The sequence below is a fragment of the Prionailurus viverrinus genome, chromosome A2 (assembly GCF_022837055.1).
Source record: "Prionailurus viverrinus isolate Anna chromosome A2, UM_Priviv_1.0, whole genome shotgun sequence".
In the NCBI taxonomy this organism is placed as follows: domain Eukaryota; kingdom Metazoa; phylum Chordata; class Mammalia; order Carnivora; family Felidae; genus Prionailurus; species Prionailurus viverrinus.
In genome coordinates this window covers 94,624,284-94,646,242 of record NC_062562.1, presented here as the reverse complement: position 1 = coordinate 94,646,242, position 21,959 = coordinate 94,624,284, and the positions used below count along the sequence as shown (strand labels likewise).

The window sequence follows — 21,959 nt, the reverse complement described above, 5'->3', positions numbered from 1 at the left end:
AGAAAATTTGGACAGCAACATGCAGGAAAAGGAACCTGGGCCACTTTCTTACACCATACACAAAAATAAACTCAAAATGGGTGAAAGACCTAAGCCTAAGACAGGAAGCCATCAAAATCCTCAAGAAGAAAGCAGGCAAAAACCTCTTCAACCCTGGCCACAGCAACTTCTTACTCAACATGTCTCCAGAAGCAAGGGAAACAAAAGCAAAAATGAATTATTGGGACCTCATCAAAAAAAAAAAAAAAAAAGCTTCTGCACAGCGAAGGAAACAATCAGCAAAACTAAAAGGCAAATGACAGGGGCGCCTGGGTGGCGCAGTCAGTTAAGCGTCCGACTTCAGCCAGGTCACGATCTCGCGGTCAGTAAGTTCGAGCCCCGCGTCAGGCTCTGGGCTGATGGCTCAGAGCCTGGAGCCTGTTTCCGATTCTGTGTCTCCCTCTCTCTCTGCCCCTCGCCTGTTCATGCTCTGTCTCTCTGTCCCAAAAATAAATAAACGTTGAAAAAAATTATAAATAAATAAATAAATAAATAAATAAATAAAAGGCAAACGACAGAATGGGAGAAGATATTTGCAAATGGCATATCAGATAAAGGGTTAGTATCAAAAATCTATAAAGAACTTATCAAACTGAACACCCCCCCAAAAAACAAATAATCCAGTGAAAAATGAGCAAAAGACATGAATAGACACTTCTCCAAAGAAGACATCCAGATGGTCAACTGACACATGAAAAAATGCTCAACATCACTCATCATCTGGGAAATAAAAATCAAAACCACAATGAGATACCACCTCACGTCTGTGAGAATGGCTAACATTAACAACTCAGGCAAAAAAAGATGTTGTCGAGGATGCAGAGAAAGAGGATCTCTTTTGTACTGCTGGTAGGAATGCAAACTGGTGCAGCCACTCTGGAAAACAGTATGGAGGTTCCTCAAAAAATTAGTAATTTAACTACCCTATGACCCAACAATTGCACTACTAGGTATTTATCCATGGGATACAGCTGAGCTGTTTCAAAGGGGCACATGTACCCCAATGTTTATAGCAGCACTATCAACAATAACCAAAGTATGAAAGAGCCCAAATGTCCAACATGGATGAATGGATAAAGAAGATGAGGTATACACACACACACACACACACACACACACACACACACACACACACAATGGACTATTACTCGGCAATCCAAAAGAATGAAATCTTGCCATTTGCAACTACGAAATGGATGTAACTAGAGAGTATTATGCTAAGCAAAATTAGTAAGAGAAAGACAAATATATGACTTCACTCATATGAGGACTTCAAGATACAAAACAGATGAATATAGGGTAAAAAAGGAAAAATAATATAAAAACAGGGAGAGGGATGAAACATAAAAGACTCTTAAATATGGAGAACAAACAGAGGGTTACTGGAAGGACTGTGGGAGGGGGATGGGCTAAATGGGTAAGGGACATTAAGGAATCTACTCCTGAAATCATTGTTGCACTACATGCTAACTAACTTGGATGTAAATTTAAAAAATAAATTAAATAAAAGTAAAAATAAAGGAATGCAATACTGATACATGCTGCAACATGAAGGAAGCTTGTAAACATTATGTTATATGAAAGAAGATATACACAAAAGGCCACATATTGCAACTATATGATTCCATTTATATAAAAGTGTCCAGGGGGGGCGCCTGGGTGGCTCAGTCGGTTAAGCGTCCGACTTCAGCTCAGGTCATGATCTCGCGGTCCATGAGTTTGAGCCCCGCGTCGGGCTCTGTGCTGACAGCTCAGAGCCTGGAGCCTGTTTCAGATTCTGTGTCTCCCTCTTTCTCTGACCCTCCCCTGTTCATGCTCTCTCTCTCTCTCTCTCTGTCTCAAAAATAAAAAATAAATGTTAAAAAAAATTAAAAAAAAAAAGTGTCCAGAATAGCAAGTCTATAGAGACAGAAAGTATCTTAGAGGTTGCTTAGGCCTTGGGGGAGGGGAGAAGGCAAAGACCAATTGAGATGTGATGGTAAAACACATGAAGTTTCTTTTTGAGGTGCAACATTCTAAAATTTATTGGAGTAATGGTTGCACAACTCTGTGAATGTGCTAAAATCCACTCACTGTATCCTTGAAATGGATGAATTACAAAGTATGTGAATTATACCTAAATAAATGATTTTCTATATTCCTATACTCTTATGTCTCTGCTTTATTCAGATTTCACCTCTTCCAGTCACCTTTTCACGCAAGGTCCAAGTAATTCGAAAAGTTACCTTTTTCTCCCACTTATCTCCCAAAATAAACTACATTCGACATGAGGATAACTGACAGGCTATTCTATTCTCAAAGCTCTGACAAATGGCTCCTGGACACCAAAGAGAACAGAATAATCTACAGCCGAGCTTCAACACAGTTGTCCTTTTGTGTCATCCTCAGTTTTAGACAGCAAATCTTTAGTGAGCACGTGTCATGCTGATTTAGTTTTTGTTTTTACATACCACTAGTAAATGTGCCAAAGGAACTCCTGATTTGTTAGGCAAGTTTCATAACCACAAGAATGGCAAGCTCATTATAAACAATGCCACTGAGCATTGGGAAAGATCCGAGAAATAAGCAGTGATGGTACATACCAAAGTTGCCCAGAGAAGAGGGAGGAAAGAACATTACCCTTCCTCCCACAGCTCCATCAGCTATCCCCCCTTTCATCACCCCAAATAATGTACAAAGCGAGAAAATGTAGTCTTGCTCTCCAAATGAAACTTCAAGATAAGCCATCTTGATTGCCACATAGATTTCCCCTTTCTGAGCCTCTTCTGTATAAAGATTTTAAGTGCCCACCACTGGACAGCACCAAATATTAGCCTCAATTTTTTTCTTAAGAAAAAAAAATTTTTTAACTTTTCTTTTTTATTATGTTTGCTTAAATCTTAACCTTCCCATACGTACTTCTGATAATCTCATTCAAAGCTACAGTGAGTCTGTAAAACCTTCTAATTACGGAGATTGCACAGGAGAAAAAACGGTAGCTCAGTAAAGAAAATTAAAAAAAAAAATCTCCTAACAGGCAGAAAAAAAGAATCTGTGACTCTAATAATTGCTTCATCTCAAATTCAGTATGCTGGAAATCCTGTGTGCTGCAAATAGGTGTGCTGCCAATCTACACAAGGACCACAACTTCCCGCCTGACTTAACAGGCACAGGGAGGACCATCTGGATGAGAAATGGCAGCCATCCAGCCATTCCAGTGGAGTCCGAGTACCAAACTCAAATGATGAAAACATCCAGCTGGCAATTTGCTAAACAAAAAGCTCATGCACATAAATTCTCCCCTATTCTTTACATTTTTCTCGAGAATTTTACTGCAAACCGACCAGCTTTTGTTAAGAAAGGAGTTGTTTCTTAGCAACAAGCCTCAACAGAAGATATGAAATACCAAAAAGACTATCTCCCTCCTAGGTTGGCAAGTTCATGAAAGCAGAAAGTATCTTCAGCTTCTAGCATTCTGTCTATAACAACCACAACTCCTTCAGCTGCAAACTCAAGAAGAATATACAGACTCATGTGTCTGAAAGCTTCAGGCAAAGTTACATTCAGCTGTTCAATGAGGGTTAAGAAGCCATCTCTCAGCTCACCTTTCCATTCATGCTGCCTTTACAAACAGGCAGACCTCTTTCTGGCAATAAGATAGTGGAACTTGCCAGCTATACCAGCTTTCTTTCCCACTACATTACAGGTATCTCAATCATGACCTTTTTTGGGTCTGTTTCCATTTCTGAACCAAGTCAGCACAATTTGCCCACTTCTTGAACAGGAGTATATGTTGTAAGGTCAGCCTATAGACAGATACTGTGCGGAGGGGACTCCACAAAGTGTCATTTCCAGAAAAAGAGAAAGAGTAGGCAAGAAAAGCAAAAACAGCAGATGTCCATTACAACGTGGTTGTTTGCTTAATTAAATGTAATCACATGTGCAATAGAGACTTTGTCCTCTCATAGACTCTGATTATACTACTCCATAGTATACAAATGGATTCTAATGAATTATGTCATAATAGGTAAGGACAGAGAAGTTGGAATGGAGGGTGGGGCACACAAGGAGATGGCGACAAAGGGAAAATAACTATCCTCTTAGGTCACTCTGAAGGCTGAAACTAACATTTTACTCTTAAGAGTATGGTCCCTTCCCTACCCTATATACAAAAATTAACTAGAAATGTATCAAAGACCTAAGTATAAGAGCTAAAACTGTAAAATTCTCAGGAAAAGTCATAGGCATAAACCTACATGACCTTGAATTAAACAGTGGTTGCCTAAGTATGATACCAAAACCACAAGCAACAAAAGGAAAAAAATAGGTAAACTGGGCTTGATTAAAATTTTAAAATTTTGTGCTTCAAAGGACACTATCAAGAAAGTGAAATGATACCAAAGAATGGCATAAAATATTTGCAACCAATATATCTGATAAAGGACTAGTACTCAGGATATATAAAGAATTCTTGCAACCCAATAATAAAAAGACAAACCGCCCGCTTAAAAACTATGAAAGGATTTGAATACCTATTTCTCCAAAGAAGATATACAAATGATCAATATCCAGATGAAAAGGTGCTCAACATCATTATTCATTAGGGAAATACAAACCAAAGCCACAATGGAGATACACTTCACATCCACTCAAATGGCTAAAACCTAACAGACAGTAACACGTTATCAGTGAGGATGTGGACAACTGGAATCCTCACATACTGCTGGTAGGAATGTAAAATGTTGCCATCACTTTGCAAAACAGTTTGGCAGTTCCTCAAAAATTATACATACAGTTACCATATGACCCAGCAATTCCATTCTTAGGAATATACAGAAGAGAAACGAAAACATATCGGCACAAAAACTTTTACATAAATATCCATAAGAGCATTTTTTTTTTTTTGGTAATAACCAAAAAGTGGAAACATCCCAAATCCACTCACAGAAGACCACCTAGTGCCCAAAACAGGTAAAATCTAGAGAGAGAAATTAGGTTAGTGGGGAGAGGAGAAAATGGAGAGTGACTGCTAATGTACAGGTTTCTTTTGGACGGTGATAAAAATGTTCTGGAATTAGATAGTGGTGATTATTGCATAACTTTGTGAATATCCTAAAAACCACTGACTTGCACATTGAAGAGTGAATTTTATGGTATAGTGAATTATACCTTGATTTTTTTTAAGCTTGAACACAGACTGGATATTAGACATTACCAAAGAATTATTACAATTTTCATAAGTGCAACAATATTATTGTGGTGATATAAGGCAACATTCCCTTTTATGAAGATGCACACTGAAGAGTGTAAAAGTGAAATGACATGATGTCTTGAACATGCTTTAGAATAGTTCAGCAAAAAAAAGAGGGTAGATGATAAAGAATAAAAGTCACAAAATATTAGTAACTGTTGAAGCTGGATAATAGGTATATGTGGGTTCAACATACCCTCCTCTTTATTTTTATGTGTTTGAAATTTTTCAAAGAAAAATTGTTAAGAGATTGTAATATAAATTGCAATTTTTGTTTTTGGATACTATGTGACAATCAGGCCAGCCACAGCTCTAAAGGGTCTCCATTGATAATGTAAGTATTGACATACTCAAACCAAGTCATGAAATCCATTCAAAGAAATGGACAAAATCCTTCTGATGTTTCCATTACTTCTAGGACATTCCTTCCTAAGATACTTCCTCTTATTAACCAAAACCATACTTTAAGGCACTATTTTCCAAAACTATACTCCCAAATCAGGCATTCCTCAAAACAGGAACAGATGTTCTCAAACAAAAGGGTTCCATTATCAAATAAGTTTGAGAAACACTGGGTCAAACAAAGTTAAACATTTGCTACACTAATTCTCAAAGTCGTTAAAATGTCCATGTGTACTATGAGTCATCCAAAATGGGCTATAATATGCTTAATTTGGGAGACTCATGTAAATCCACTTATTTATACAGCAACCCTTGGCAAAGAATCAGAATCACTTCTGAGCCTGACGTTAATACAATTTTTGTCTGTTTTTTAAGATCCACCCTGAACTACAGCTTATGAAATGCTGACTTAGAGATAAGAAATATTTTGCTTACGAAAATCTATTTGAGCTGAATCTGGAAATCAGAGAAGCTAACCAGACAACACTATATTCAAGGCAGGAATAACAGATACAGGGATGCAAAAGCAAAGGGACCCATAAAGCATTTGGGAACTGAAGGTAGCCCCTATTATTGAAAGACAGGAATACATGAGGCCATGAGGGTTGGCAGAAGATGAGGCCGAAGGGGCAGGAAGGGGTCAGAAAGAGAAGGACTTTGCTGGGCTACTAAGTTTGGAAAGCCACCAAAGGACTAAACAGAGGAGTTATGTAGTCAAGCTGGTAATTCCTTTAGCTTTCCCTGAGTAGATACACATCTACGCTGAAGCATGATGATATGCTCTGCATAAGTCACATGTGCACATCAGATCTGATTTGCTAAATGAAGCAGCTTCCTCTTCCACATTTATAATGATTTGAAATTTAGCCCAGGTGTAATTCACTAGAGCAGTATTACTACTATTCCAACTCAGCCTACCATCAGCTAAAAATGCAGAAATCTTTAAATGTTCAATTCTCCTATAATGCACACATGGGAAACACCTCTACAGAATCTCTTGTTTTCCCCCTGATGCTTGGATGTCTAGAAAGAAGAGAAAGCTTCCAGGGTATACTGCTACTTGAAGAATGTCCCCTCGTTACTTAAAAGCTACTCTGTCGTCATTTCCCGTCTTGGACTTTCAATTATCAACCTTGAGTGCAGCTGAGGTTAAAAATGGTCCCCTTGCTGCCTGACTAGAGATTTTCTTTTTAACTGGTTTGTTTGTCATCCATTGTGCCCTTACAAGAAAAAATAAATTAATTAGTTAAGAATATTCAAAAATCTACTGAGTTAACATAAAGTTTGAATTTCTTGATTTCCTAGATATTTGTAAAGATCTGACAATACTGAGCTCAGATTTTTGTACAATATAAACAGCTAGAAATGAAACATAACAACACCCCCTCCCCTTAGATGAGCCTTCCAAATATAACAAACAATCCACTCACCCTGCACTTTGTGCATTTACATTCAGGCAATGTGGACTATGATGCCTGGTTTTACTTTTACTGAGTAGGATTATGCTGATCTAAATACCATCCCCCAAAATGTATCCAGTCTATCAAGTTAAATACATAACACAGGATAATTAACAATGAAAACAATATCCACCAATTAAAAAGAACAAGCAAATAGATTCTCCAGGCATCTGGTGGATGTAATTATATAAAATGCAGTAATTGCTGCAGTTGAATCATGACCTTGCCTAAGTAAAATGCGACTTCGGATTCTTTTTCCTTGAGTAAAAATTTTAGGATTCCAAGACGGAGCTAAGCTGATCAACTGAGATTTATCAGAATTTACTCTCAAAAGTAAAGTTCCCTCAGATCTGTACAATTTCTCTCAAGCACAGAACAGACTGTATTGCTATGATCTTGCAATGGGTTATCAATCTGATGCATGGAGGTAATGTCCAATTGAAGATAAAGGCCATAAAAACATTTACGAGTGATAAACTTTATCAAATGTATTAAGTTCTTACCTCTTTCAAAAAGGGCAAAGAAAACATTTTATGCTGGATGTGAGTATGGCTTTCATAATATCCAGCTATAGAGAAACAAGGGGAACTTGAGGAGATTATTTGCTTGTTCTTTTTTGCCTTCAGGTGGAGGATTATCTGTGACAACCCAATGTCATAATTATCAGATAAATATCTAACACAGAGTAAAGGCATCCAAAATTTCATCTAACTGTGGAGTTGTCCATTTTCTAATGGAAAGAGAAGAGTCACCCTGTCTTTGCTTGTGATCTTAAGTTCTGGAAACATGCTTTTTCCTTTCCTTTGATTTGCTGCACACTGAAGTTCAACCACTATGCTCCATGGGGTTAAATCTGCCACAGATTCGGATGGCTGCAGAAAAATATCTAAGATCCTTCGAGTTCTGTGCCACATAAAGTTTGCAGAAATAAATCATTACAGTCCTTGCAAAAGTAAACAATCATAGAGGAAAAAATACATGTGTCTTGACCTGTCTTCACAGCATCTTGAACATTTTTTCTTTAATATTCATTAGTTCAGAACTAGTATACTTTAGCTACTTCCGCTGACCTTAACCATTCCTTACCCATACCCAGACCATTTTTTCCTACTTTCAATTAGACTTTAAGCTACTTAAGGGTTAAAACCAAATTTGTGCCATTCACTATGCTCCCAGAACCTAGCATAGCACCTGCCACAATGTGTAATGAATACTGAATGAATGAATGGTCTTTAAATACTATTAACAACATAATTTTAAGCAACAGAGAAAAATTCATTTAGAAAGTTTTGACACAGAATGTGAAAAATAAGAAACTGTTACATGTGTTACATAACACATATTACACATATTATATTTTAAAGCCCTCCGGATTGATAGTGTAAACAATTTTCACTGGCTTTAGACTCTATAACTGTAAAAACTAAAGATTTCTTTAAAAGCAATTTCTATTCTGTGGAGAAAAGTACTATAAAACGCAAGCATTATCAAGGAGCTCTTGAACCATGAAAATGACAGAAATTTGTTTTCGCTTTATTAAAGGTGATTGAAGGTTGTAATGAATTTTTAGAGATACTCTGAATGAAAGAATATGACCAGAAATCTTAAGCAGAAATTCCGCTAATAAAAATTCAAGGACTGGGATATCTCTAGTTTCTTATGCTACAACAACAGAGATGAAGGAACAATGGCTTTCCCTCAGAGATCAGAGGCAGAAAGCATTAACACAGAGGTGCTAGCTGAGATTAAAACCAGTGAATGAGAAAAAGCGAGATGAAGACACTGGTAGGTGTTTGGATAAACTGTGGTTACCTGGATAAACTGTGGCAAGAGCTGATTCAGGTCAAACAACTACAAAGAACAGGAGCCCAGATCCAAACTATGATTATCTGGTGCCAAAGTCTCTCCGTTTTTCAAACTCTTAATATAAGCAAAATCACAAGATGACTGTTTAAACCTCTCTATTGGGGCGCCTGGGTGGCGCAGTCGGTTAAGCGTCCGACTTCAGCCAGGTCACGATCTCGCGGCCCGTGAGTTCGAGCCCCGCGTCGGGCTCTGGGCTGATGGCTCAGAGCCTGGAGCCTGTTTCCGATTCTGTGTCTCCCTCTCTCTCTGCCCCTCCCCCGTTCATGCTCTGTCTCTCTCTGTCCCAAAAATAAATAAATGTTGAAAAAAAAAATTTTAAACCTCTCTATGGATGCCACCTCTCCTACACTTGGGTTTTAAAAAATTAAAAGGCCACTTCCAGCACATAATCCTAACCACTCATGGTCACATAGCACCTGTTGTGTTTCAAACACTGTATAGTGAGTGCTTTGTTAAGTATTAGCTCATAGCATCCTTGAGTTTGCATGCGGAGTAAATGCGATTTCACTGTTTGGGAAACTGAGGCACGGAGAGGTTAAGTAACTGCAGGATCACTCTTCTAGTAGGTCCTAGGGTCTTTTATAACCATTCCTCCATATCATTCAAATCAAGTGTTGAAATGAGAATCACCTCAGTTGCACAGATGGGTTCTTTAAATGCCCAGGCAGGTCCCTGGCTTCTTCAAGGGCATCCGACATGGGGAGACGAGGGAGTATGACTCATGTTTCACTGGCACAGAATGGCGTGGGTGCTGGTCAGATTCGACCACCCATCTGCTCTGTCACTTTGCACAAGTCATCTAGTTTCTCAGGGTCTCAGCTTGGACACCTATAAAATGAGTAGCTTGTGAAAAATGGTATCAGAATTTCTTCCAGTTCTAGATGTCTATGGTTTAAATCAACAGGCTTGCACAACAATACTCCTAAACTACAAAACCTGTGAGGGGGTGGGGTGGAAATCTGGGCATGAACAGTGATCTAATTTGTTGATTAGTAAATATAAATTCATAGTAACCTATATGAGTAAAATATATCACCCTAGTTCCAATCATCCAGAAGTTAATAGCTATTTTTCAAATTTCCCAAAGTTAGAATTACAAGCTTAGTGTATTCCTCAAAGTACCTACAAAATTGGTCAGAATAAAGAGCATGAACTTTTTGCACCAAGTGAGGTGGCCTCATGGAGATCAGTGCCAATTTTTCTTACTCCTTTGTTGAAATACAATTTTGTTTTTCTTTCCTGGAAGTGTTCTAAGACTCTTGCCAGACACAGCTCTAGCAAATAGCATATTTAATCCTACTGTAATGCAGGAGAGTGCTTTGATGACTCCTGGGGCAGCTGGTGCAGTAGCTCCAGACCCCAAGACCCCGCCTCGAGCAGCTGGAAGGCCAGTCAGTCTTGCAGTAGGAGATAGAGCAGCCTCTTGTATAAAAGCATCAAAACATTTATAACCCCCAGACTTTCAAGTGACAACAGAAGGTTCAATCCCAGCAACAGTGGCTGTGGTAACAAAAATCGGGATTAAAAGTAAAGAATGCTTAGTAAAGTCCCAGAGCACAAGGGTTAGAAATCCTTTAAACCAGTCACCAGATGACTTACAGTGATAAGGCATGTCATACTAACCTGGGTAATAATAGCAAGAGTTCGGGTGAATGCCACCAGACACAGAAGGCATGCAGTTAAATACAAGGGTTATCTGAGTATTTAGAGTTCAAGACCTTGTCCACTTAAAGGCCCAATTTCACCCATAAAACCAGCACACATTCCAAAGAACTTGTAACAACAGGTTCTCAGGATAAGACTAAGCCAAGTTCAGCACTAGGATCTCCGAGTACAGCTGTGCATGCCATGCACTGCACAATTCCAGGGGGTACATAAACTATCTATGAATATTGCCCCCTGGAGTTATGCACTACAGTGACCCTCAGCACACTTTTAAAATAACAACAAAGCTAGAAAAGGAGCAGCAGTAGCTACAAGTACCTTTTGCCAAGAGAAACTGCAAAATATATTAGTTTTTTTAAGTAGAGCTTGCTCAAAGAGCAAATCTCAGCCTTTCAAAAGTTTTCACGGGACTCCTATAGCAGACATAGAATTCAACTCACCTGTGTCTTAACATTTTCTTGGGAAAGGATTCAGAGTCACTGGGAAATGACCCAATAACCAACATCTGTTCAATCTCTGGGTACCAAGTGGTATGGCTGAGGGCAATGCATGCAGTAGCTTCACCCCATGGGTTTGCCAGTTTCTACCTCCTTAGACTCAGGAACCAATGTTTTGCAGCTGGGCTATAAGAAAATATTCAAGAAAAGGAGCATTTTCTCCTAATAGGTACATTCACCAGATACGTGAGGGTAAAGGTTAGTGCACATTTCCCCAGGGGACTTAGCCAAATTTCACTAAATTAACCCAACTAAGAAAGGTCATTCAGAACTTATGAGAAAGTCTAAACAGCAGAGGACGTTAAATGGAAGGTTGTTACTTTTCTGTTATCTGAAGAGATTCAAGCTAGGTCTTTGAAAGTCCACTGAATTGATTACAGATTTTAGATCACAACTAGAAAGAAAATATGCACTTATCTGAGTTATATTACACTGAAGTTGTATGTATATTATATATCAATACATGTTATTTTACCTGCTAAAGATTTTTGACACCAGAAATTCTCTTACACCTCTCCACGGCACTTAGCACAGTGCTAGGAACACCTTATCACTTAATGCTTATCAGGTACCAAACATGAATCTAAGTAGTTTATATGTACTAATGCATACAATCATCACAGCAATGCTATGAAGTAGGCATGATTATTATTCCCATATTAAAGAAGAAGAAAGTGAGGCTCAGAGAGGTTGAATAACTCAGCTGAGACACTGAGCTAGTAAATAATACAGCCAATACTTGATTGACCCTTCTAGGAAGTCTGATGTTAGAATCGGTGCTCTTTGCCACTGCATTGTTCTTTATCAACATTCTACACATTCAATAAATGTTGCTGGAATGTTTACACATGGCTCCTTCATTACAAAAGTACTTTGAACCATTATCTTTCCCTAAATAGAGGGACATTTACTTTATGTCTCTGATGCCATTAATTTACTTTTTGTCATTGATGCTTTAATAGCAAGAATTTAATATTCTTGAAAAATTGTATGAAAGCTCAATCATTACCCAATATTTCACAAAAATTTCCCAATTAGTGGAGTCCAAGTTAATATGGTTGTACTTTTACTGTAAGGCGCCAATTAACAGCTCATCCTTGGTGAAAAATGTACCACTCTGGTGAGTGATTTTGATAAGAAGGGAGGCCATCTATGATGTGTGAGGGCAGAGGGTATATGTGAAATCTCTGCATCTTCCTCTCAATTGTACTGTAAACCTGAAACTATTCTAAATAAAAAAATCTTAAAACAACAAGGAGTCAACCCAAAAGATTTACACACACACACTCACACATGCAATCCCAAGCTCCAGGATTCCAACCCATCGGAGGACCCCAGCCTGCAGAGTTCTTTCTGAACCACGTGAAACATTCCACATTCCTTTGTATCATTCTTGGAACCCTTTCCTTCATTTCTGCTTTATATCATCATTTGCATAAGCTCCTTAAAGACAAGAATAACATACATATGTTTATGATTTTCTTAGCACCTAGCACAGAAAATGCACAATCGGAAATACCTATATTCAACAGGGGAAATTAGGAAAAGTTCACAAGTGTGGAGATTCTTACCTCAGGATTGTTGCTTCCTTTTTAAATTGACTACACTATAATTCAGAGTTATATTCTTGTAGGCCAAAGTACATCATAACCTTATTTTAATAAGATCATTTCTGGCAACATTCACAGAGTTAAACTATGCATATTTTCAAAAAGTAGTTTCAGACTTCTGTCATCTCAGCAAGAAATGTCTACTTACTGAAAAAAAAAAAAAAAGCTTACATTGCCTTAAAATTCTGCTGTTTCTTGCACACAGATCAGCAGAGAGGCATGTAGCCCAACCCTTTAGGGTCTGAACACAGTAAAAGCCTAGAAAAGTGTCATAAACCAACAGAAACTTTCCTGTATCAAGTTCATAAATTTTCCCTACAGCTATCTCTAATACTTACTCAAAAGTAAAAATTCATATTTCAACTGATATTCTATCAACAATCTATAGACTCCTACTATCCACACTGTATTGGGAATAGAGCTTAAATAACTACCAATCTATATATTTTTTTCAAACAAAAGTATGAAGAAAGTTATAAGAGGAAGAATGTCATCCATTTGTTTAATCCCAAATGTATGTGCAGAAATGTGAAAACATGTATTGATTATTTTTTTTTAATGTTTTATGTGATACTAAAGGAGGGTACCAGATACATTATTATTGTTATCTTGAATCTACACTCCACTGCAACCCTAATTCGCTAGTGGACAGAAACCATAAGAAAAAACAGAGAACAACCACATTTATCAAAAAATAACTACCCCTGCCTCAGAAATGCTAAACATAGAGTAACCACAGGACCCAGCAACTCCACTCCTAAGTATGTACTCAAGCAAAATGAAAGCATATGTCCCCACAAAAACTTGTACATGAATGTTTACAGCAGCATTATTCATAATAACTAAGAAGTGGTAACAATCCATGTCTCCACCAACTGTAATGTAGTATTATTCAACCATAAAAAGGAATGAAGTACTGATATATACTTCAACAAGGATGAACCTTGAAAACATTATGTTAAATGAAAGAAGCCAATCACCAAGACCATATAGTAGCATATGATTACATTTATGTGAAATCTTCAGAATAGGGAAATCTATGGAGAAAGAAATATGGTTGCCAGGGACTGGAGGGAAACTGCTGGTGGGCATGGAGTTCCATTTTGGGGTGATGAAAATATTATAAAACTTTGATATAATCAGAAGAAAACATCAGACAAACCCAAATAGAGGTGTTCTACAAAATAAATTGTCACAATTTGAACCAAAATTACATCCTGTGACAAAACAGAAAGAGCAAGGGTGGAGTATCTCTATGACCTTGGTTGAGTTACTTATGCTCCCTGGGCCTTGGGCCCCTCCCAGTAAAAGAGGAGCTCACAGAGTTGTTATAGATTATAAAAATTAAATATCAGTGAAATCTCTAGCACAAAGTAAACAAATGGGTCAATTTTTACTTGTGTTGTTTTGCTACATCTGCCGGAACATTAAGATAAAATTTAAGGCAAGCCTTTAGTAACCAAATGACTCACTTGTGTTGTGCTACCCACATATCCATGTGGTTATTTAAATTTAAATTTATTAAAATTAAGAATTTAGTTTCTCAGTCCCATAACCCACATTTCACACACTTAATAGTCACTGGCATCTAGTAACTATAGTATTAGCACAGATCCAGAAAAATACCAAAAGAATGAATTTCTGTAGTTCTAGATTTTTCCCATCCCTTCACTAGAGACCTAAAGATGCTCAAAAGAACTATCACGTGTTAAACTTTATATCCAGTTTTAAACTTCTACATCTAACTTAAGAAACTGCTAGCATCAACTACTGAAAGTTCTGTCATGACAGTAATAAGGTGGAGGAAAAAATGGAATCGCTGAAAATTTACAAAATATATTTCAAACAAGAAGAAACAAAAATAAATCAAACTGCAAATAAGGTCCTTATCACAGTGAATGGTCTGGGCTATCAAATAAGCACTTTCAAAGTGTAAAACTATGATAATCTATTACTACAGAACAAAAAAGAGAAGGAATTAAGTAAATGAACAACAGTGATCTCTGCAATCAGCCAAATGTTTGTGACACCAATTTCTCCCCCATAAATTATTTTTTTTAGAAAATAGTTTAAAATACCGATTTCTCAGAGAAATATCATATGACTTCACTCATATGAGGACGATAAGATACAAAACAGATGAACATAAGGGAAGGGAAACAAAAATAATATAAAAACAGGGAGGGGGACAAAACAGAAGAGACTCTTAAATATGGAGAACAGAGGGAGGGGGGATGGGCTAAATGGGTGAGGGGCATTAAGGAGTCTACTCCTGAAATCATTGCTGCACTACATGCTAACTAACTTGGATGTAAATTAAAAAATAAATAATTTTTTAAAGGAGAAAAATGAAAATATCTGCTTCTCTGCACCTATTTCCAATTCACACATTATCTGTTGATATCAACACAGGAGACTTAAATCTCCAAGAGCAGTGAAACGTTGTGTGACATTTTAACCGTTAACTTTCTATGAAACAAAAAAAATATTTTATAAATATAAACAATCTTCTTGTTTATGATTTTTATTAATAATTGTAAGAAATTAGAAAGCCATTCCACAATGTGTCTCACTTTTATTATCACATTGGATGCTCTGAACCACATGCAGAATGTTGCAGGCTGGAATAGTTCCAGTAAACAGGAAAAACTGGATCAAGAAGCTTAGTGTAAGTGCTCTTCAGAAATATGGAGAAGCACCTGTCCACTTTCATTTAGGCTAAGGAAGATTCTGAGCCACTGTGTATGATGTCTGTATATCATACGAAATGATACAAAATGTTCAGATACAAAATGATAATGAGTCCAAAACTATGATGGAATATTGAATAATAATGCAAATATCCCCCCCTACAACTCAAATGCTTTCACATACAAGACACATTACCTCTACAAAGGAGCTAAATGGAGTTCTCAAAAGAAAAGGGTGAGCATTTGGCTTTAAAGTGAGTGCACTTTGCTTGCCTTATTCCAGCTGGAATACAGCCAGCAATTATGCCTGCAAGTTGCAAGGCACTTTCCCCTGGGAAGCTTTAAGTGCTTTAAAAACATAGGCTAATCCACCTTTATAATATCCCCAGGCAGCAGAGATAGGCTTGGTACTCTCTAAAACACAAAAGTTGAAGTGATTTTCTTGAAGTTATACCACTCAGGAGTTTTGAGATGGGAATTTGTATGTTCTGGCTCAGCACCCACATACACTGAACCAGAAGATTTAAACAGACCACTAGAAACCATGAGGGTGTTTCAGCGTGAGTCAGTCTCTGAAGAAAGGCTGGCAAATTCCCAGGATGTCAGACCCCTTGGCAGAATTATTGGTGGCCACAGGAAGTGTTGAAAGAATGGCTCTTTGCTTACTCAAAAGCAAGGAAGACCCACATTAACATCCCAAAGATGTGTTCATACACGAGATATGCATTTGTAATGTGTTTACTTTCCTCAATTTGAAAGAAGTCATCATGTAAATTGCTCATATAAAATTACAAAACAGATAAGTATTTTATACTTGATTTAGTATATCAGGCATTCAGTTTGTATTTCAACTCTAATTCTCAGGTTCTAAATAAAAGTATGTGATTAATTAGGTGATTAATTCAGCCTCAGTGTGTCTGGCAAGGAAGCCAGTATGTGACCTTGGTTCTGACTAGTTCAAAGAAACCCCTTTCAGGATTAGAGACTGGACTTCACATATGAGAATGTGCAGTTTACTCCAGAAATACTTCCTTTTCCTGTATTATCTTTTGATGTTATGTACTTGCCTCAGCGGTCATCTAATTAACCACACCATTATAACAGGGTGAGAACCGAACATTGGCAGAGACAAAAACTACACTTTCCTAGCTGTTAAAAACAAAAACAAAAACAAAAAAACAAACAAACAAAAAATCTAGCTTGATAGACCTCCCCAATGTCCACTTACCTCTTAAATTCTGAGACACCAGTCCAAGACTTATATTCACACAAAAACCTGCACACAAATGTTTACAGCAGCTTTATTCATAGTTGCCAACATCTGAAAGCAAGATATCCTTCAGTAGATAAATGGATAAACTGTGGTACATCAGTACAATGGAATATTACTCAGCAATAAAAAGAAATGAGCTATCAAGACACAAAAATACAGGAAGAAACCTAAAATGCATATTGCCAAGTAAAAGAAGGTGATCTGAAGAGAAAAAAAAAAAAAAATATATATATATATATATATACTATATGATTCTAACTACGTAAGATTCTGGAAAAGGCAAAACTATGGAGACAGTAAAAAGATGAATGGTTGGCAGGAGTTTAGGGGTTAGGGAGAAGGGATGAACAGGTGGAGCACAGAGGATTTTTAAGCCAATGAAACTATTCTGTATGATGCTGTAACAGTGGACACATGTCATACATTTGTCAAAACCCATATAGCAGACAACACAGTGAACCCTAATGTAAACTACAGACTTCAGTTAACACTAATGAATTAATATTGGCCCATCAATTGTAACAAATGTTCTGCGCTAAATGCAAGATGTTAAAAACAGGGGAAGCTGGAAGGGGAAATAGAGGGTTTTGTGAGGTGATACAAGAACTAATTTCTGCTCAATTTTTCTATAAACCTGAAATCGCTCCAAAAAAACAGTTTCTTAATTAAAAAAAAAAAACTGATATACCTTCCCAAACTTCATATGCATCTTAAATCCAGGGATACATGTAGAGAAGTTATTTTATTGACAACACCTATGGTAAATTTACCTTTTTGGTGAATATGATGAGTTCTAAACAGCACACTTCCAGTTATTTACTCTTTAAAAAAGACTTTACACCGTCTTTGATGTTGTTTTACTAAAGATGAGATTTCAAACTTCTGGCCTGGGGACAAAGCTAATGGACAAGTAGGAAGAATAAGCAACAAATCTGTGAACTGCCTACATTTCGCATTGAGTAATCAACCCACTGCATGCACCAGATTCTCTCTTCAGTGACACTGTTTCTCATAGACGTTGTTAGTTTTCATTTCCGTTATTATTAAATTTTAAGCCATATTGTAAGTTCCCTGAGAGCAGAGCCCAGGTCTGGGCTATTTCTTATCTTCTATGCAGAACACACTGTTAAAGAAAGGAAGGAAAGCAGGGAGGGAAGGAGGAAGGGAGGAAAGGAGGGAAGAGGGAGGGAGGAAGGAAGGAAAGAAGAAAGGAAAAAAGAATGGATGGAAGGAAGGAAGGGAAAGGAGGAAGGCCTCACAAGTATTTTCTCACATCAGTCTCAACAGGAAACACAAGATACACTCAAAATGGGTGCAATACATTCAAACTGAGTTTGATCAAGAGACAACTATTAAAGCTGAGGAGGAAGATTAGTGCTACTAAGTGGGGAATCCCTACCCCTCTGTGCTGGAAGGGTCAAGGAGTGAGGTGATGCTTGGAATTTGGAGACAGAGATGGAGACAGAGAGGGGACAGAGGGAGGATGGGAGGAGAGGGGGGTGCTACGGAGCCAATAGGAGACTTAGTGGAGAAGAGCTGGAGGACTAAACACCCAGCATCATTCTCCACTGCCCTCAGATTTCCTGAGATCTCCCCATCAGTCGAATCTGTCTGCAAGCCAAAGGGCAAGGGTGTTCACTGGTGTAATCCATACAAGTCACCCACTCAGGGCATAGAGTAGGCTGGAGAAGAATGGACAGGGATCCAGGGGAGTAAACAGAAGGCATCTGGCATATCTTAGAACACAAATGCACACAAGCACAAGTGCACACAACTTTCACTACCACCCATTATACTCTTTATTTGGTGGGGGGGGGGGCGGTTTGCAAGTGAGCAAGAGGCAAAGAGAGAGAGGGAGGGAGGGAGGGAGAGAGAGAGAGAGACAGAGAGAGAGAGAGAGAGAGAGAGAGAGAGAAGCAGGGCTCACCCAAAGTGGGGCTTGTGTTTTACCTAAAGCAGAGCTCAGCGGGGCTCACCCAATGAGGGGCTCGAGCTCACCTGATGTGGGACTCGAACCCACGAACTGTGAGATCATTACCTGAGGCGGAGTCAGATGCTTAATGACTGAACCAATGAGGCACTCCTACCCATTACAGCCTTTAGATTCACCCTCTGTAGGTGTTTATCCTCATACTTCTAAGTCTCAGATTCACCACTTGCCAAATAGGACTAACTAGAGGAACTGCTTAAGATTTGTAAGGATTAAATGAGACAACATGAAGTGCTTAGTGTCTGTATACCGGAAGCCCTGTTTTTACATGCCCCACTACACACACTTAAGTACAGTTTTTATCACATCATCTTACACTTATTTTGCTCCCAAAGCTGTTTAGTGTATGTGTTCTATCTCCCGAGGTACATAGTATAGTCTTTCAAGACAGGCAAGAGTTGGGTCATTTCACTCTTTTGCTGTCTCCCCATGCACCTACCTAATATAGTGCTGTGTAAACAGAGCAACAAGATAAATGTTTACTAAAACAAACAAACCACAAAACCCCTCTAATAAAAGTATAAAGGTTTAGTGAATTTGTTCACCTGCAAAACAGAAGTATCACTAATGAAATCATTAGCTGTTTTCCTCTGGTCTAGAAAATGCTCACTTCATTCATAAGTTAATATAATTATGCTTCCTCATGCAGAAATCCTCCTGATATAAAATTCAAGTAATTCAGCAGATACACCTTTTCAGCCAGTGCTTCCAATTTTAATATGTACAAACTATAAAGCATTCCCACTAGGGATAATAAGAAAAAGAGAAAACTGCGGAGTTGGGAGAAGGGAAAGAAAGGAGAGAGCAGAGCAGGAATAAAAATCTCCGGAAAGAGAAAGGAAGAGGGAAAATAAGTGCAGGTCCAACAGCCACCCACCAGTGGGCAGTGTCTATGAGGTCAGAGGTTCAAAATGCAGGTGCTTAGGAAAGCCCCAGGTAGAGCCAACGACAGAAGTTATACTCCCTTGTACTGGGAATGAATGAAGAAAGTACTGTTTTTAAGTCGATTGAAGAAAATTGCTTAGGCATCTCAGATAACTTGCATCTCTAAGACCACTATCGAAACAAGCAAGTAGGGATCCTGGAGGCCTGTTCATGAGTACAGATCCATAAAATGAAGTTAACAACTATGAGCACTAACAATCGGAAAAGCCCTAAACATCTGGAGAACCAGATGAAGGACCGTGACCTCTAGCTATGACCTTGCAAGAAAGAAAACTTAACCATGAACAAGTCACAGTAATTATGAGGGATGACACATCCAGAAACCCAAATAACTCTTTCAATCAGTGGGAACACAGAAATCTAAGACATAAGGTATTTTAAATGGCAGACCTTTAATAGAAGAAAGTGATTACACAGGTGCTAGGAGACAGAATGAGTAAAGCAGAAACAGAGACATAACCCCAATATTAGTAACTGTTAGAAACAGCTACAACCTTGGGACTGAAGAAATAAAAGGGAAGATGCGGGGCTACCAGAGCCTGGGTGCTCAGAGTAGGAACTGGTAAGAGGACTGTAAGGAGGGTAGGGGGAACAGGACACAGTATAACTGACATTTGGACCTTGGTTGGGGCCATGGCAAAGTTGATACTAAAAATGCCTAAGAGCGGCACCTGAGAGGCTCAATCAGTTGAGTGCCTGACTCTTGGTTTCAGCTCGGGTCATGATCCCAGGGTGGTGAGAGCAAGCCCCATATTGGGCTCTGTGCTGGGCATGGAGGCTGCTTGGGATTCTCTTCCCGTCTGTCTGTCTGTCTGTCTGTCTGTCTCTCTCTCTCTCTCTCTCTCTCTCTTAAAAAAAAAAAATCCTAAAGAAACTATTAGCTGGCCACAAGAGAAACGCTGCTGACAGGAGAGGAAAACAGCAAAATCCTCCCCACCCCCCTACATTTCAATCTCCAACCAGTGTCTCCTACTGCCAGAAACCAATAGGAATCCAGCTGGCAAAGGGAAATCTGGGAAGTAGATTTCACAGAGCTTCAGACCCAGCCTTACAAAACAAAGTAGGAAATGGTGAGCTTGATGCTGAAGACACAAATAAATAGCCAGCACAATTTGATATCTATATTTTCCCTATTTGGTTTCAAGTTCCTCAATCTGAGAGCTCTCCAATATGTGTTTTCCAAGAACCTAACTCTGATTTCTGAGTGTTAATGTCATGAAGGTTTTGTGACTAAGAACAAGTTGAAATATTTCACTAGAACTCCATTCCTCTGTCAGGATTATAAATCTATTTCCTATTTATTTGGGCCAGAATTTTCATACAGAAATACTGTTTTAATTGAGAACACCACCCAAATACAACAATTTCTTCCAACAAAGAAAAATTCTTAATAAATTCTTAGCATGTCCAAAATCTGTTTAAATATCTCTTAATTCTCTGACACAAAGAACTGGCTTCTATATTGTAATGAGATTTGGGGCTCCTGAGAGAAGCGTATTTTGTTCTGCAGGTAAGAGAGATGTGAATCTTTGGGGGCTAGAGGGTAGTTGCTCTCCAAGAAAGCACCCAATGATCCCTGCCGCCTACTAGTCACACTCTTGTGTAGTCCCCTCCCATGCTAAATAGGGCTGACCTGTGTAACTGACAGGATATTGCAGAAATGACCATGTGTGACTTCTGAGGTCATAAAAGATACTACAGATGCCATCTTGCTTTCTCTTCCATTACGCACCCTGGGAGAAGCGGGCTGCCAGAATTTGAAGACATTCTCTGTAGCTCTACACAGATGTTCATGTGGCAATGAACCGAGGCCTTCTGCCATCAGTCATGTGAGCAAGCCATGGTGCAAGCACACCAGGCCAGTCCAGCCTTCAGATGACTGAGCTCCCAGCAACATCTTGACGATAACCTCCAAGACACCCACAGCCAGAACCACCCAGCTAGGCTGCTCCAAATTCCTGACCAAAAGAAACTCTAATTTACTCTAATTAAACCTTAATTAACAGATGTTTATTGTTGTTTTAAGGCATATATTTACAGATAACTTACTGTACAGCAATAACAAACATCCCCTCAAAAAGCCCTCCTTGGTTATGTTTTCTCATTCCTTAGTCAGATGGACAAGATTCACTTAACATGCCTTGCTCCTGGTCCCCTCATTGGGCCTAAAGGAATCTTCCAGCCTCATTAATGTGGTTTATTTAAAGAGTCCAGCTGCTCCCACCCTCTCTATCTATTCCACTACTCTTTTAACATATCTTGAATTTTCTGTCAACCAAAGCCAACAGAGGA

At 38.5% G+C, this 21,959-nt stretch overlaps 1 protein-coding gene across 8 annotated transcripts in view; it reads right to left on the bottom strand.

The window, feature by feature from the left end:
• The window catches only part of CDK14 (cyclin dependent kinase 14), a 704,495-nt gene that overhangs the window by 585,890 nt on the left and 96,646 nt on the right, over nt 1–21,959 (bottom strand). The window contains exon 1 of one of the 8 annotated variants that reach the window (XM_047831001.1): nt 9,628–9,646. The exons of the other annotated variants lie outside the window; for them this stretch is intronic. The gene's annotated coding sequence lies outside the window, so the exon portion shown is untranslated. Of the gene's footprint in view, nt 1–9,627; nt 9,647–21,959 lie in introns of those variants that run through there. 8 annotated transcript variants of the gene reach the window in all.